Source organism: Corvus cornix, chromosome 1, assembly GCF_000738735.6.
Source record: "Corvus cornix cornix isolate S_Up_H32 chromosome 1, ASM73873v5, whole genome shotgun sequence".
NCBI lineage: Eukaryota > Metazoa > Chordata > Aves > Passeriformes > Corvidae > Corvus > Corvus cornix.
This window is the reverse complement of record NC_046332.1, coordinates 54,051,059-54,066,953: the sequence shown is the minus strand read 5'-3', so window position 1 is coordinate 54,066,953 and position 15,895 is coordinate 54,051,059. Positions and strand designations below refer to the sequence as shown.

The 15,895-nt window shown below is 49.8% G+C and overlaps 2 long non-coding RNA genes across 23 annotated transcripts in view; one reads left to right on the top strand and one right to left on the bottom strand.

Annotated features, from left to right (window-relative positions):
- LOC109144712 overlaps positions 1 to 2,894 on the bottom strand; it is a 109,644-nt gene extending 106,750 nt beyond the window's left edge. Inside the window, exon 1 of the long non-coding RNA XR_005603912.1 lies at positions 2,773 to 2,894. This is a non-coding gene — a long non-coding RNA (uncharacterized LOC109144712). The remainder of the gene's footprint in view (positions 1 to 2,772) is intronic.
- LOC104689955 overlaps positions 1 to 15,895 on the top strand; it is a 90,436-nt gene that overhangs the window by 47,679 nt on the left and 26,862 nt on the right. For all 22 annotated transcript variants that reach the window (XR_005603906.1, XR_005603904.1, XR_005603905.1 and 19 more), the window contains one exon: positions 12,634 to 12,674. This is a non-coding gene — a long non-coding RNA (uncharacterized LOC104689955). The remainder of the gene's footprint in view (positions 1 to 12,633; positions 12,675 to 15,895) is intronic.

The window sequence follows — 15,895 nt, the reverse complement described above, 5'->3', positions numbered from 1 at the left end:
AGCCATGCATACCCAAGCTGCTTTTCCAATCCACCTAATACATCTAGCCACCTTTTGTTTTCAGAGAACAGGCAGTGTTTGGGCTTGCTTTATACTGTTGCCGCTTTAATTCTCTCTGTGACAAGCTGCAGAGCCACAGAAGCAGAGTAGCAGCAGCACTCAAGCTCCAAGTGCAGCAGAAGTTGGGAGCCCTGGAGGAGCCAGTCACAACTCTCTGTCACTGGCCAGCCCATTACCTGTAGAAGTTAGCATGCTTAAGCTGACATTGATCCCTCAAGGGACTAGCTACCAGCTAAACAAAACTGGAGCACAGGGCTAGCCAAGCATAGATTCTCTGTGACCCTGTGTCAGGACCTGTCATCCTGTTGTAAAAGCCAGCTATGTTACCTCCTTGCCCTCTGAGACTCCCAGGGAATCCCCAAGTAAATGAAGAGGGGAGTTATTTACATCTCCTTCGTGTCTCCAGCCCAATCATTTTGGTTTTCTTTTTATTTTTCTTATTTTTTTTTAATTTAAACAAAATCAAACCAACCAAAAACCCAAGAGATGATGGAGTACTTTAAAAAGGCATATTTGTTCCCTTATGAAGGCTTACTACAACAAAACAAGAATAATTTGCTCTATTAATTATAGATAATGGAAAATGTGTGTGGTTGAAGGAGTGAGCACACTGTCATTGATGGTATCAACTGTTGCATATAGCTGGTAAAGGCAGATGCATTGGAATATTACTGGTAGTTTACAATATGAAGAAGCCAGGAGTTCTATAAAGTCTATTAAATATGCTGAGGGTAGGAATGCTCATTTGCTTTTGCAGAGGAAATAGAGCAAAGATACACCACAGCAGAGAAAGCTAGCAGGACAAAGGAGATACTATTGACTCATTCCAGACTGCCGACTTAGCAGCTCAACTTTGTTTCCTTTTAACTTTTGTAACAGTAGGAGCTCAAAGCTTCTCAGTCTATTTTCTGCACAAATAGAAACACCCAGACTTCAAAAAAGTAATACGCTTTGAAGAAACCCAAACCATTAACACATTAAAAACTGTGTGTACTATTAAACAGGGCTTCATGGTTACTTGAATTTGCAGCAAGTAAATGCTGGTGTTTTGCTAATAATTTTTACACTGCTGCATTCTGGCAGACAATCCTTGACAAATATCAGTTTGTGAAGCACTTTTTGTTGGTTTTAGTGTGATACAGTTTTACTGACTTTGCAGTGGGTAAGTACTGCTTCAATATTTTCACAGACGGGGTAAACCCCACAGACACTTTTTCCCAACACAGTAGCATATTGCAGCAAGTTTCTAACCCTATAACATTACACTTGTAACACTGGGGAAAGCATACGATGTGTGAAATTCAGATTTCGTCCTCGGTACTTAAATCTATATCCCTTAAAAAAAAAAAAAAAGGTAATATTTTTATTGTGCACGCTGGACAATGGAGTGTCCAGGGCCATCAATATGACAGCTTCTACTGTGCCAAGGTCCCATCAGGACCATGTTCCCCGGCAAGAGACCGGCCCCTGCGTCCCCGCTCGCTCCCGGAGGGAGCGGTGTAACTTCACAGACACACCCCGCTTACAAATACACCTCTCCTTTCTCACGAGCGATCCCCTCTCGAGCGTACAGTGTGCTCTTGAAACGTCATAAAACGTCATAAACTCAAACTGGTCGGCATCGCGTAAGCCACGCTGGTACTGCAGCGTGTAAGTTGGATTTAACTTTGGAAGCGTTTGGTCCTGGGCTCGGCGGGGCCCTGCAGCCGCCGCCGCCGCCGCGCCCCGCGGAGCCGCTCACGGCGCCGGTCCCGCGGGGCGCGGGGGGGCCGGGCGGGCGGGGCACCCGTGCTCTGCCGTGGCGTCGGGGGGCCGCGCCCCCCCCGTTGGCGCGGCGGGCTGTCACTCAGGCGACGTCACAATACGCCTGTGTGAGCGCTGTAAACACTCGGGCGGGCGTGTGTGTGTGTGAGTGACGCGGGGACGCGCCTCCCCGCCCCCCAGCTCCCCCCCGCCGCCCCCAGGGTGGCACCGGGCCGGCCGGGGGGGTGTGAGGCGCGCCCCTGGTTGTTTCCCGGCGCGCATGGTAGCGGCTCGAAAGGTAGCATCACTGGAGTAGGGGATGATGTAATTCTCCCTCCGGCCAGTGACTGCCTGCGCTTGCACCGATCCGACTTGCAAACCAGAGGGGGGTGGTTGTTTTACGCGTGATCGTATCAGCATCTCCTGACGGAGCACCCCCCCACCCCCCGCTTTAAACCCCGCTCCGCTCATCCCTCCCCTCCCCGGGGCACGGGGGAGGGATGGGGCTGGGGGGAGGAGGGGAGCCCCGCGCCGTGTGTGCAGGATAAACACGCCAGTGTGCGCCGCGCCGAGCGGTAAACAAGTCTGAGGTGCCCTCCGCCGCACGGCAACTTGCTGCGGGCGGGGTGTCCCCCCCGTACACACACACGCACGCACGCACACTCACTTCCCCCTAACAAAAGCCCGTTTAATATCAGCGTCAGCTTTTGTTCGGCGGGCGGCAGCAGCCGTCCCCTCTCCCGATCACCTTATTTCACCGGTCGGCCCCCCGGCCAAATCCACGGGTCCCCCACGCCCCGTCGCCCCTGCGCGCATCCCCTCTCGCTCCGTGGCGCTGTCCCCTCACCGCCTCCAAACCTCCCCCCGCTTCTCCGGAGCTCCCGGTCTCTGCTACCCGCTCTCTGGGGCAGCAGGCAGGTAGGCGAACAGGCGGGCTCCCCGAAAAGGCAGGAGCTAAATGGTACTTACTGCCAGAAGAGAGGGCGAGAGTGGAAGCTCTTCTCTCTGTGCAAAAGCAAAATAGCCACTCGCAGGACGTTGCCAGCATAGGAGGCAGCAAGGGAAAATAAAAAAGATCTTCCAGTAGCGAAGGGGCGGGGGGGGGGGGGGGAGGGGGGGAAGGGGAGAGAAGGGGAGAGAGGAAGGGAGAAGGAGGATTCGCCTTTTAACCGGAGAAAAATAAAATCAAAAAAATCACCGCGTGTGTGTCCCCCCCCCGGTTGCCTTTTTTGTGCAGTTTCAGCAAAGCTGCGAGGAAGTTGGTCCTTTTGTTCCACTATTTATAGATTGCGTCAACATTGCGAAAAGGAGAAGGCGGAGCGGTGGCACTTACTCCTCGCCGAGGGGTGGTGGGGGAAGATATCGGGGTGGAGGGGCGGGGCGGGGGGAGGGGGGGGGGACGACGACGACATACAAGCCCGGCGAGTACAAGCGACTTCAGCGTTCTCCCCCATCCGCCGCCGCTGCAGCCGCCGCGGCCACGGGGGGAACCGGGCGGTGCAGCGGCGGCGGCGGCGGCGGAGAGAACCGCGCCGCTTCCCCGCCCGGCTGCCGCCGCACAGCACCGCCCCGCGGGCGGCGAGGCGAGGCGCGCCGAGCCGAGCGGCGGGGCCACGGGGAGGGGGGGACCCGCCGCTCGGTTGGGCGCTGATCGGCTCGCCGGTACCTTCTATCTCCCGGTAGAACCTGTTGCGACCCTCTCGGCTGGGAGCTCCGAGGGCAGGTGCACGCGCCACCCGGCTCCGTTTTCTTTACGAGGTAGCGCCGAAGGGTTAATCTGGGGACCCGAGGAGAAAACATTTTAAAACCTAGGGGTCGTGAAACTTAAGTATTTTCTCCGCTGCCGGAGAAGAAGCGGAGGGGGGGGGGGGGGGGGGGGGAGGGAGGTGGGGAAGAGAAGGGGAACCGTCGCTTTTCTGGCCGAAGGCCAATGTTTCTAAACTGAATGTAAACAAAGAAAACTGCAAACACCAGAGGAGGGCCTTCCACCGCCACCAAGGCTGGGGGGACGCGTTCCCAAAGGGGTGCCGAACTTTGCCCACCCCTCGTTTCTCTCCCGGTCCTGAACGCCCACGGTCGCCCCGGCCACCGCCCTCGGGTGCCGCGGGACGGCGGAAACTTTCTGCCGGCGGGGACGGCGCAGGGTAGCAAGCCTGGAAAAAACAAAACAAAACAAAACAAGTGTGTTCTTTTTTGTTGTTGTCGTCGTTTTGTTTGTTTCCTTTCAACTTGTTTTTTTGGGTTTGGGCATTTTTTTTGTTGTTGGGGTTTTTTGGGTTTTTTTTTTTGAGAGCGAGGGCTCGTCCCTCCCGCCCCGGGAGGCAGAGCCGCTGTGCCCCGGGCGGGCGGAGGCCGGGACCGGGCTTGTCCGAGCCTGCCGAGCGCTCCCGGCTTCGGCCTCTGGGCTCCGTGGAGCTGCTGGTGCTGCTACTTGTAACGTGCTCGGGAAAACATCCACGGGACTCCTGCTCGGTTGGCAAATCTTTCTATGTTTAGACGGGAAAATCCTCCGTTGCTATCACAGGCCGGTGGAGTGTCACCGCGGGGTTAGAGAGGAGCTGGAAGGAAGGAGGGAGGCTGGAGATGTGCGTGACCGTGACACCAGTTGTGTGATCGCCCTAAAAATACCCGTGATGAACCCGCGGGCGATTCGTGCGTCCAGCAGAAACACAGCCGTCGAACAGGGCGACGTTTGGGGTTTTTTTTCACCGCTCCTTGTTTTCTTGAGTTCTATGGGCGGATGAGTTCTCCCCTTAGTTATGCTTCGGACAACAGATGCCTTCGCGATGATGATTTTTCTAGGGGAGAGTACTATTCCCTCGGAACTCTCCCCCTCCTGCCCCGCCCCAGCCCATGCACGGTCTCTGCTTGCGGGGGAGCTCCCTGCGGAGGGGCAAGCGCAGGTAATGCCTGAAGAAAGCTCCGAGAGAATAAAATAGATTCCGTTATTAGTGTGGTGCCTTTCTTGAAGCGTCCCATTATGCCGGGCTTTCCTCTCCTCTACAACTTCGCCGCCAGATCTCCGTCCCACATCGCTGCTCTTGTGACAGAACACGATACTTGCTCATCTTCCGTGGGCTCTCCATGGGGACTGCGGCTACTCTTTGCCCATTCTGCTGTGGGTGGGAAAAAAAAAAAAAAAAAAAAAAAAAGAGAGAGAGAGAGAAGAAAATAATAAAGGGGGGGAAAAAAAGAAAATAACGAAAACTACCTAGTTCGAAGACGGACGGTGTTGAGTATCGGATTGGTTTTTTGCATACAAAACCCATGGCACAAGCGAGCTCTTTTAACAGCCTTTTAACTGATGCTGTACAAATTGACTGGTGGTGGAAAGTAGTAAATAGTGGAAATAAAGGACAGATCCAAACTGTGAACCGTGAATAAGCCTTCCTGGAAAGAACTGAAGTGAGTAGAGAGTAGGTAGGTAGGCAATTCTCTCGCTTCTGTTCTGAAAAAGTAGTGCGACGCATTGGCACCTTTTTTTTTTTTTTTTTAATCATTCTGAGAGAAAAGAGTAAAGAAAAAGAAATAGGGTTGTGGTGGAAATGGGATGATAAAAGCGAGATGTAAAAGGCATAAGTACCGACGCGGGTATGCCCGCCCCGGGCGCTGCCCCGCCGCAGCCCGGTGGCTCGGAGCCGGCGGCTGAGCTTCAGCAGAAGCCACGGCGTTCAGAAATGTTGCAACAGCACTTTGGAAGTCTCTAAAGAAAAGCTGAATTGTTGGAACTTAGGTAACTTAAGGAAACTCGTTATGACCTACATTGCTGTTCTGAGTCAGCAGCTTCAGCCCCAGCCCCGGCGGGTCCTGCCGCCGCCGAGCACCCCGCACCCCTTGGGCGGAGCCGCCCCCCCGCCGCCGCCCGGGCTCGCTGCTTCCCGGGTTTACAAACAAACTCGCCTGGATCGAGACGGTTTCACTTCTGCTCTAAGGAATGCGTCCTCGGCTTTTTTTTTTTTTTTTTTTCCCCTCCCAGGTTTGCGGACAGAGCAACTTGCCTGCCTCAGCGCTGGTTTAATCGACTGATTTGTGAGGGGGAAAGATCTTAAGCGGAGGACAAGGTCTTTCTCCCAAGTTTTTAAAAGCCGTGCTTTATTTTCCGAAGGGATACTGATAGTTTTCTGCGCCGGGATATAGATTCCTTATAGGAAAAAGTTACTACATGTTGCACACTGCTTTGCTCTTACGGTAGAGAAGGAGACTCTGAAGTTCCAATCAAAAACTTACCAAACAACTTCCCATATTTCTTCTGTAATGTAAAGTAAAAGTAGCAACGATTAAACTCCGAATGTCCACACTGTCAAGATTCATAGTTGAATCCAGTTTGCAGCGAGCTCGGACAGTTGCTCCGAGCGTTTGTTAAACCCACGGTCAGAGTCATTGGAAAAACCCAGAATGTTTTAACATCTTGATTAAAGTAATCTGAGCGCGAAGGTACCGCATCACCCCGGCCAGGCGAGGGACGGGGAAAATCATCCAGTCAGCTTTCTTTGATATTCAAAATGACGAAATACTCGAGATGAAATGATCTCAGAAAACTCCGCCTTTGGAAACACGCACTTGCCGCCTCTCCCTTGCCCCCCGCTGTTCCCCCTCAGTTCTCACTTTTTGTTTATCGACACGTCGTTGCCACCAGCAGGAGAACTGAAACGACAAAACTTAGCTCCAAACGCCTTGGTTTTCCGGTCAGGCGTTTACCGTGTTTGCACACCACTTCGAGCGCTGCTTTTGGTATTATTGTCATTATTACTGATATATTTTTATAAACTTTTAGGGTTTTATTGGTCGAGTACGGCAACTCACTGCATTTAATAATGGGACAGAAAAATCTGATTTCCTTTATTTATTTTTTAAAAGAAAATCTCACAGCAATGATAGAGAGTTGATTCAATGCTCTTTACTAACAACTTGTTAGCAGCTGTGAGTTTCTTGCAAGAGTGATAGTTCAGCGTCCCCTCTTAAGAAACCAGCGAAATTCGGAGACAGAGACTGAAAGCAGCTCCCAGTGCCCCTAAGTTGGGAGGGGGGCAGGAAAATGCCTCCTGTGATTTTGGGTGTCAGGGAAGAGTTGTTTCACGGTGTGGTGGTGGTACCTCCCCAAGCCCCGTTTCCCAGCAGATGGGTTTGCAGCTGGACACGGGAGGACGTCCTTGCTGCCTCACCGTGGGGATGAGCCACTGTCGCTCAGCCACCTCCGTCTCTGCGCTCGGCGGGTGCTGCCAACCACTACCAAATAAAGTCAACGCCTTCGCCTGCCTGATTGTTAATTTTTCAAAGAACCCCTAAAATTCCCCCGTGGTGTCATGGAAAGAGAGAGCTCTTCTTGCTCACAAGCCCCAAATGTCAAAGGCAGGGGGGAGAAGATATTTGCGCTTAAGGGAGGAAAAAGTGAAAAAAAGCACCCAAACCAAAACACTGAAATTCCAAGCCCAACAATAAAAGCTCCAGATATAGCTGGGGAGGAGTGAGATGCGAAGGAAGAGGGAGTGAGAAGGGCTTTAGCTGTGCCGGGGCTGACACGGTGCGTCTGCACTTCCAGCGAAGCGGGAGCGACTGCGGCGTCCCGCTTTCTTTCTCGGCGGTTTTCTTGGGAGTTCTGCGGGAGCACTGCGGTGTTTCCCGGGCTGCACTCCCCGGGCTCTCTGAGGCAGCCCCAGGACCCGGTGACCTCCCCTTGCCCCTCGCTGAAACGCCTCCAGAGGGCTTAGGCAGCCCAGCAGCGGGACGAGGGCGGGCAGAAGAGCCCCCTCCGCTCCCCCAAATCGCTCTCCGTACGGTCAAGCCCACAGAATGGGCTGGAAAGGCGAGATTTTGGGAAACCTGTCGAGAGAATGGACGTGATCTGCGTGTCAAAGAGAAGCTGAAGGACCAGTAAGCCGCAGTTAACACCGGTTACTTCTACCGAGATTTTTGGGGCGCTTTTTTTTTCGGTCTGATTTTTTTTTTTTTGGGTGTGTCTAGACCCGCGTAATTTCGTAATCATTTTTTCAGACACCGTTGTCGATATCCAGCGTGTGTGACCAGGTTGTTAAAGCCTGGCGATATTTATCTGCGAGGTTTAATTTAACCCCGTGCGCCTCATCACGTTTCTTTTACCGAAAAAAGTACCTTTCTGGAGAGCCTGCCGTCAGCTCGGTACTGCTCTCTATTGCGGGACCGAAAAGGTACGATGCAATGTATGCAAAGTGACTGTAGCCTTTCAGGATGTTACTGAGGTTAAATCAAAGTCCCGGGACGGTGAGAGCAAAAAGCTGGTAGCCGTCCAAGAGCAAAATCGTTATTTTCAATTGAGTCGAGGTTTGGTGTTTTTTTTTTTTTCTCCCTCCTTTCTTCTTTTTCTTTCCTAGAGTAGCTGGAAAGTGTCTTTGTTCTTTGTAAATTAGTGGGGGCTTTAAAACGTTCTCGTCACGACTGATTGGCGGGACGATATATACAGCAAAAAATGACAACGCTTAGCAAAAGAAATGCAGTAACCTGGGTTTGGACGAGCGAGCACTTACCTTTTCCTTTTTTTTTTTTCTTTTTACCTTTTTTTTTTTTTTTTCCCGTGCCCGAAACTTCCGTTATTTCCGAGCTGTGGCCAGGAGCAGGGGGTGTAATTTCATAAATGCTCCCCGCCCCCCACATGGCTGCCTAGCCGCCTCTGGCCGGAGAGGGGCTGCCGGGCACCGGGACCATGGGCACGGGGACATCACTTCTCCCTTCTGCAAACGTTAAGTTTCTCACTCCTTTTCGTTCCCCAGTCCAAAGATTTCTCTGATGATAACAAAATATCTGTGTAACGGCTCGCTTTCGTGCCAGGCTCAGCATCCCGCTCATCCCCTCGATGTCAGCTTTCTCAGCGTCCCATTTTCGAACACCGTTTTCTGCAGAGATGTCCTCAAGCTCACACTTTAATGTGTCCCCCTGTCCCTCTCCCGCCCCAGCGGCATTGGGGCGGGGTTTCGTCTCTTGCCAAACTTTGCACAGACTTGGGTGTAAATTCAGGTACTTTGAGCTCCACAGACGACTATGTTATCTTCCTATTTGGCATAATTAAATTATGTGATTTTGGATCTCGTCGTTAAAAATACCAAATGCAAATAGTCGGCACGTTGGGTGTCTGGTGGTACATTTATTTCTCTCGGCACATCAGGAGTTATTTAACATGTAAAAAAAAGCGAAGGATCACGTCTTTTTAGCTGAAGGTCAAACGGTACAATTTAGCAAAGAAGTTCAGAGAGTCGGGAAAAGCTGGAATACCGCTATTAAAAAAAAAAAAAAAATCGAAAAAGCAGCAACGACTGTTTAGGTTCTTCTCCCCCGCTCCCCCCGCTCCAAATGAAACCTTTTATAGTTGAGTTAGCTGCTGCTTCTGGGTTGTTTCCTCGTCCGGGGAAGATGCCGAGCTGCTGAGGGGCCCGATTCTGGTCCCGGGGCAGTTCCCAGCGAGGCGGTGGTGGAACCAGGGGCCGGGGGGTCCCGGAACTGCAGCCGTCCCTATCATCACCTCTTGGTCAGGTGAAGCGAGGCGAAGAGCAGTTGACAGCCTGCTGCAGATCTGCTTCCTAGGCTGGTTTTGCCTTCCGGGGAAAAGAGTGGTTACTGTAAAATGTTCAAGTTGCTCGGATGGAAACTTTCCCGTGTGTAGGAAATATGTAAAGACAGAAACGACAATGACACCGCTTCGAAACGTAACTTCTGACTCCCCAAAAAGTCAGAAAACCCTTCAGGACCTGGTAGTGAATGACAGTCATTTCCATACCGCTCCGCTGAAACTGAAACGTGTGTGCTTGGGGGAGTTTTGGACTTTCCATTTCCATCACCTCTGGCTACTGGAGGAGTCCTTTATCACCGCCTGTCCTGCCGTCCATGCTACGGGGCGCCGTGTCCGTTTCCCGCAGGTTTCCCAGTGGGGTCTTCCTGCGGCCGGGATTCATTTTCCCCGCATCCCCCTTGCCCCTTTGACTGGCCTGTGCAGGACAGAGGGATAGGATACGGCCGGTCGCTGCACCGCCACCGCCACCCGCTGCCACCTGCCCTGCGTACCCCGGCCGGGGCCACTGGTTCTGCAGCTGCTTCCAAATGATTAGTGGGGTTTTTTTTTTGTTTGTTTGTTGTTTTTTTTTTTCCCTAAATATTTTTTGTTTTTATTGTTGCTGTTTCTCTGCACCAGCCTCTTATCTTTTCTCGCCGACACTCGAGCCAGTGAAGGCAGCGGGCGTGCAGGCAGCTGCGGCAGCCCGGGGATCTCACCTTTCTCCCTCTCTCCTCTGAACGCTGCCGTTAACACTCCGGCAGTGCTGGTGATCCGGCTCCAGCTGCTGCTGCTGCTGGTCCGGATTTACCACCAGACAGCCGTTTATCTCCCGCGTTCAGCTTATTGTTTTTATTTCCGGACAAAAAACGCAAAAAAAAAAAAAAAAAAAAAAAAAAAAAAAGAAAAGAAAAAGAAAAAAAGGATCTTCGGCCATTTTCTGCAAACTTGACACCCCGAGCTGCGGGTTTGTCTGTGCTCTGACTTTCCTGGGGGTGCTGAAGCGCTGCTGATCTTTCCCTGAGCACAGTAACTGCAAACACCACAGCCGGCCGGCAAAGGAACTTGTGGGTCCCATGGGCAGAGTCCCCAGCTCCTTTTCCCGTGCTTGTCTCTGTAACAGTGGCCATGAGCTATCCCGGGGCACGATTAATGCTTTCCGTGGCCCTGGAACTTTCACCGAGGGCTGCACTCGTCAAGTCCCTTCCTTTCGTGCCGCCTGGCCGGAACACGGGGGACGGACGAGCCTCGCCCTAGGGCACCCCGGGGGACAGGTGGGATGGGTACCCTCGGAGGAGCTGTGGCAGTGCCGGCACAGTGCTAGCACTGTGTTGGGGCAGTTCACTGGGAAGTCTGGGACAGCGCTGTAGTCGGGCAGTGCTGGGACAGCTGGGGCGATGCTAGGACAGTCTGCTAGGGTACTGTATTGGAGCAGTTGCGATAGTGCTGGGGCATCCTGAAACGGTGCTGGGACAAAGCTGGGTCAGACTGGAGCTACCCTGGCACCGTTCGAGACAGTGCTGGAACATCTGGGACAGTGCTGTATAGTCTGGAACTGTCTTGGAACAGATAGGATGGTTCTGGGACAGTGCTGGCACAGACTGGGACAGGGCTGGAATAATGCTGGAACAGTTAGGACAGTGCTGGTACCTCCTGGGACGGAGCCGGGACGGCTGGAGCAGTCCGTGCTGCGAGAGAGCAGCGCCGGGAGGCACCGGCTCGGGGGGAGGCCGAGCCGGGCAGGAGGTGCGGGAAGGAGGGAGCTGCCTGTGGCACCGCCGCCGCACCAGGGCCGGGCCGCGGAGGGGCTCAGCCGCGGCCTCGGCTTCTGCCGCTCCCAGCGGAGACCGCCCGGGACACTCGCGGCTCGGCCCCGGCCCGGCTCGGCCTCTCTGCGGCCGCGGCGAAGGGTCCACGCGGGGAAGGGCTGACCTAAAGAGCCGGCCCCGGGCTCTCCGCGCACCTCGCCCAGGGCTCCTTACAGCTGGCGGCCGCCTCCTCCCGGGCTGTCCGCTAACATGGGGCTGCCGAGATGCGGCGTTCAAGAAGTGTCCGCATCCGGCATCGCTTCCATGTAAAAATAGATAGTTAGCCCAAAGCTCGAAAAGGCAGTCGATAACATCAATCCCTTCCGGCTTCTGTACAGCTGCACCAATACACCTGGTATTGGTTTTCCCCCCTCGTTCGATTTTTCTTTTGCCTCCCCTCTTGGAGACCCCGGGCCCCCGCCCCCGCCCCCGGGCCGCTCATGCGAGTCACCCGGCGGCGGCACCGCCGGCCATTCCCCCTCCAGCTCGATGGAGCTATTCCACGGATACTCCTCTATTGAAAATGCAAATGATTCGCCCTCTCAAAAGCCACTGGCTCTGAAAAGATGTCTTCTTCATTACTTTTGCTTAGAGATGTAAAATGCAGATTTTTCTTGGTCATAATAATTTAGCGGACCAAATTTATTAGAGAGGTTTGCGTTCTACAGTCCTGCGGGACAATTTTAATCAATGATGAAATGTTATTTGACTTGGCAGTGTAACAGTGGGGATTTGACTCATCAAGATGTAAATTAAGAGTAAACAGAGAAAAAATGTTTCTCTGCATACATCTGAATGTGTATTTCCTCCTTTTAATAGATTAATTAATATTACTTCTCAGTCATAAATTAGTAAGTGTTCTAGAGGGAGTTGAAGGAAGAGTAACCAAAATGAATAGTTTATTAAATGGCTAATGTATGGAGAAACTTTTAATATCTGTAATGTACATCTGCGTAGATAGAAATGAAAGTATTTAGGTAAGGAAATGTGTGTGCTTGTGGCTTTGGAGATTTGCAATGTGCAAATGTAATAGTACTGCTCCTGCTGAAGTGCTTGCTCATACTAGCAATACTCAGTGCTTCAGGAGGATGCTAGGTGCTGGCCTAGAATTCAAACTACTTTTCAATTGTTGCTTCAAGGTATGTAAACTCCAGAGAGAAATGATATTTCAGCAGCTTCACATGGCTGGCCTGCTGTATTACCTGAGTCTACACGGTTTAATGTGCAACTGTGTATTTATCACTCTTTTGAGAGCCCAGATTTTCTCACGTATTTCACAGCAAATTGAAGCACTTGATTTGGAATTGTGCATCCTACCTTAGAGGCCAGATCCCTGACCTGATGTGACAGTATCTAGCAAAAGGTAAAAATTATAAAATGTTATATGAAAAGGAAGTCTTGTCAGTCTAGAATGATATTCAGAAAGCATTTGCTAATCAAAAGCTAGTTACCTCATTTTAGTAAATACATAAATACAACTTGGCTTTTTTTTTTTTTTTTTTACAGTTCAAGTGAGTGGCTCAACAATGTGTGACACTGCAATAACTGTAAGTTAACACAATCAACATATGGTTTACACATGACCTTTTCTGGTACCCATTGGCTATCTGTGATACAGATCTCAGAAAACAGACCAGCAACGCCTAGTTCACTTCCCAGAAGCACATTTAGTTCAGAAACTTTAGCAAAGCTTTCCACATGAGACTCTTATTCACCTGAGAGCATCTTGAATTGTTTGGTGCTTGGGTAGCTCAGATGGGACCATAGGCCTGGATCCCCAGATGTCATCTGTGGTCCTTGGGCATCTGACTCCTGTTTAAATATTTTTTGCTGAGCAGTAGGAGGTAAGTATCTGAATAGCTTCAGATTCTGAGCCTCATTTTTTTTCTTAGGCATTGCATCAAAGACCTCTGATTGCACCTGTAAATGTGCATTTGCTAGAAAATAACCTTGGACAAAATATCCTGCTTCTAATGAACCGATTTCAGCTCTTCTGCTCTAGTGGCCTACACTGCACTGTTAGAGAACTGAGCTCCATTTTGTAATTGGCAGGAGGTGAGAGTAAATCATCAATAAATCTCTTTGCTCTTGAGGACAGGAGAGAAGCATAAGTCTATTGAGAAGGAGCCTCTAAGGTTAATTCCATACAGCTTAATTTGGAAGGAAAAAGAAGAAAGCTCAGAAACAGTGGAAGAAAGTATGGGGGGAAAGTGAAAAAAAATTCAGTGCAAGAGAACAGCAAGAATGAGAAGAAGGAGGTATGTGTCTGAGATATCCAGGGGCATATATAAATCAATATATAGCTAGGCAACTTACGTAATGTTCTCAAAAGTTGTTGAGAATAAAGGGAAGCATAGTTGGGAGATATTCGCCTGAATATGGGTAGGTGGAAGTTTTGTGCTTAATAGAAGCTAGTTTCAGCTGCAGTAGACCCATTCACTAATGCAGTGCCACTCAGAAGGACTTATCTGAGAGTAGTTATTATGTCTTTATAACAATAATTTCGAGGAAGAAATGATTTTTAATTTTTGTAATTAAAATAGTTGGTTTTATTATATTTTTTTTTTTCATTTATTTCTGTATTTGGATCGCTACTGCAGAAACAGGTACAGTACATAACATATGTCTGACTGATTGGCCTATCTCCACAGCCCAGCTGCTTGCCCACCTCACGCCAAGTTTGAGTGAAGTAATGGGTCTTATGTGGTCTCCCAAAGCTCAACAGACTGTGGGTCAGTCAAGGGATTTCTATCAGGCATGAAGCAATCTGCACAGGAGCCTTCCCACAACAATGAATGCTAGCCCAGAAACTCTCACCCAGGAGCTGTAATTCAGAGTACTCTGCCTGAATGTATTTTACCATGCAGAAGGCAATTACATGGAGATAATTTAAAATTATATGGGTTATTGATATCACATGGCTATGCACACTAATTGCATTGGCTGATTGAAGAAACAAGACAAGACTAATTTGCAGAATTTATTATTTTTAACGCTAGCCCTGAATGTTCTCCTGCCAGGATCATTGCCCTCACAGAGCTCTCTAGAACACATACATGCACTTTCCACCTTACTATGAAAGTCATCTACTGGGAAAGTTTGTGATTATCTCTACTCCTTCCTTTTGGAGCCCTAGGTCTCCGAGGAAGGAAAATAAGCATGTCATATGAAAACCCCCTGAAGTTTGTGCTTGATATTTTAACTTCCCTTTGCAAGGCAGCTGCTGCCTTTGCACGTGTGGGAATCTGGTGAGCCATACAATCTTAGGCTGAGGATTTCTATTCACTAGGGATTAGCTGAACTGTTTTCCTAAATCAGTCACCAGATCTGGATTCCAAATTAACAAAGTGGTGCTGAGCAATAATGTAGACTGTAGGTAGCAGCTGTGCAAATTTATTCACTGAAAGCATTATAAAAGCAGGCTGTCTAACTGCCTTAGCTTTAGTGCAGTGAACTCTGAGCAGTAGCGGACTTACTGAATTTATAACAAGTGAAAAGCTCAGTTTCATTCAGCTCCAAGGATGCTGAATGAGAAATGCTGGTCTTTGCACAATTACTCTAAACACAACTGCTCACAACAAAAAGTTTAGAAGATGCAGAATGACTGTATCCTAGAAAATAGAGGTAAAAGGGACCCCAGAGATCATTGAATCTCTCCCTATGCCCTGATGATCTGCTACTCTTTTTCTTTTCCATTTGTCTAGCCTGTTCCTAAAGACACCCATAGATGGAGATTTCACACACCCCTCATGCAATCTATGCCTGTGTTTAACCATCCCTCATGTTGGAAGAGTTTTCTTGGTGTGTCTTCTGTAGTCATCTGTAGACTAAACCGTGCCAGTCCTTTTGCATTTTCTTCATTGGTGTACTATTTTTTTTTACCTCTGACAATTCTTCTCTCTCTTTTCTGAACTCTGTCCAGTCTTCCTTTTGCCATATCTCAAATTAGGCTCGGTATTCCATCTAGGACCTTGCCACAACTCAAGTCTCCCAAAGGCTATCTTACTCTTCACTCTTACTATCCCACTGTGGGGTTTACTTTTTTTTACTTATTTTTAATTGCAGCAGCACTGTTGATTAAATCCTGGCTGTACTCCCCTAGCTCCTTTCTATGGGACTGCTGTCTTACCACTTCTTGCCTAGATTTTATTTGTGTATTGTGAAAGTGCAGGACTTTGCATAGGTCCTTACAAAATTTGCCACCTATCTTTAATACTATTTCTCCAACTTGTCAAGATAATCTGAATTTCAGTTCTATTTTCCAGTGAGCTGGTGGTCTCTATGGGATTAACTGCAGTAATGAATAAGCATATTTCATCTTCCTTCATTCAGGTTGTTAATGGAAATATTGAGAAGCCCCAAATTTAGCATGAATTCCTGAGGAATTCCACTCTCTATATACTTCAATTTCAATAACTAACCATTGATAAATGCTTCTAGTGAATGACTTCCCAGCTGGTTTGTACTCGTCCTGTATCAGTTTCCTCTAAACTGTCTTTCTCTGTCTGAGGTAGAAGAATAATACATGTCAGTGTCTGAAACAGTCAAGATATGACACCTCCTGCTTCTCCCATCTGTTATCCTGCCGCAGAAGGAAACTAGATTCCACCTAGTCTTATCCAGAAAATGCCATATATGCTTAATTCAAGCCTTTACGAGGCCTGGAGCACCAGTTCCCAAACTGTGGCATCAGGTGAAGGCTGGGCCTATGAGGGGATACAACAACCTGCCTGAAATCAGACTGGAGAAGTGGGGCTCACAGGCTGAA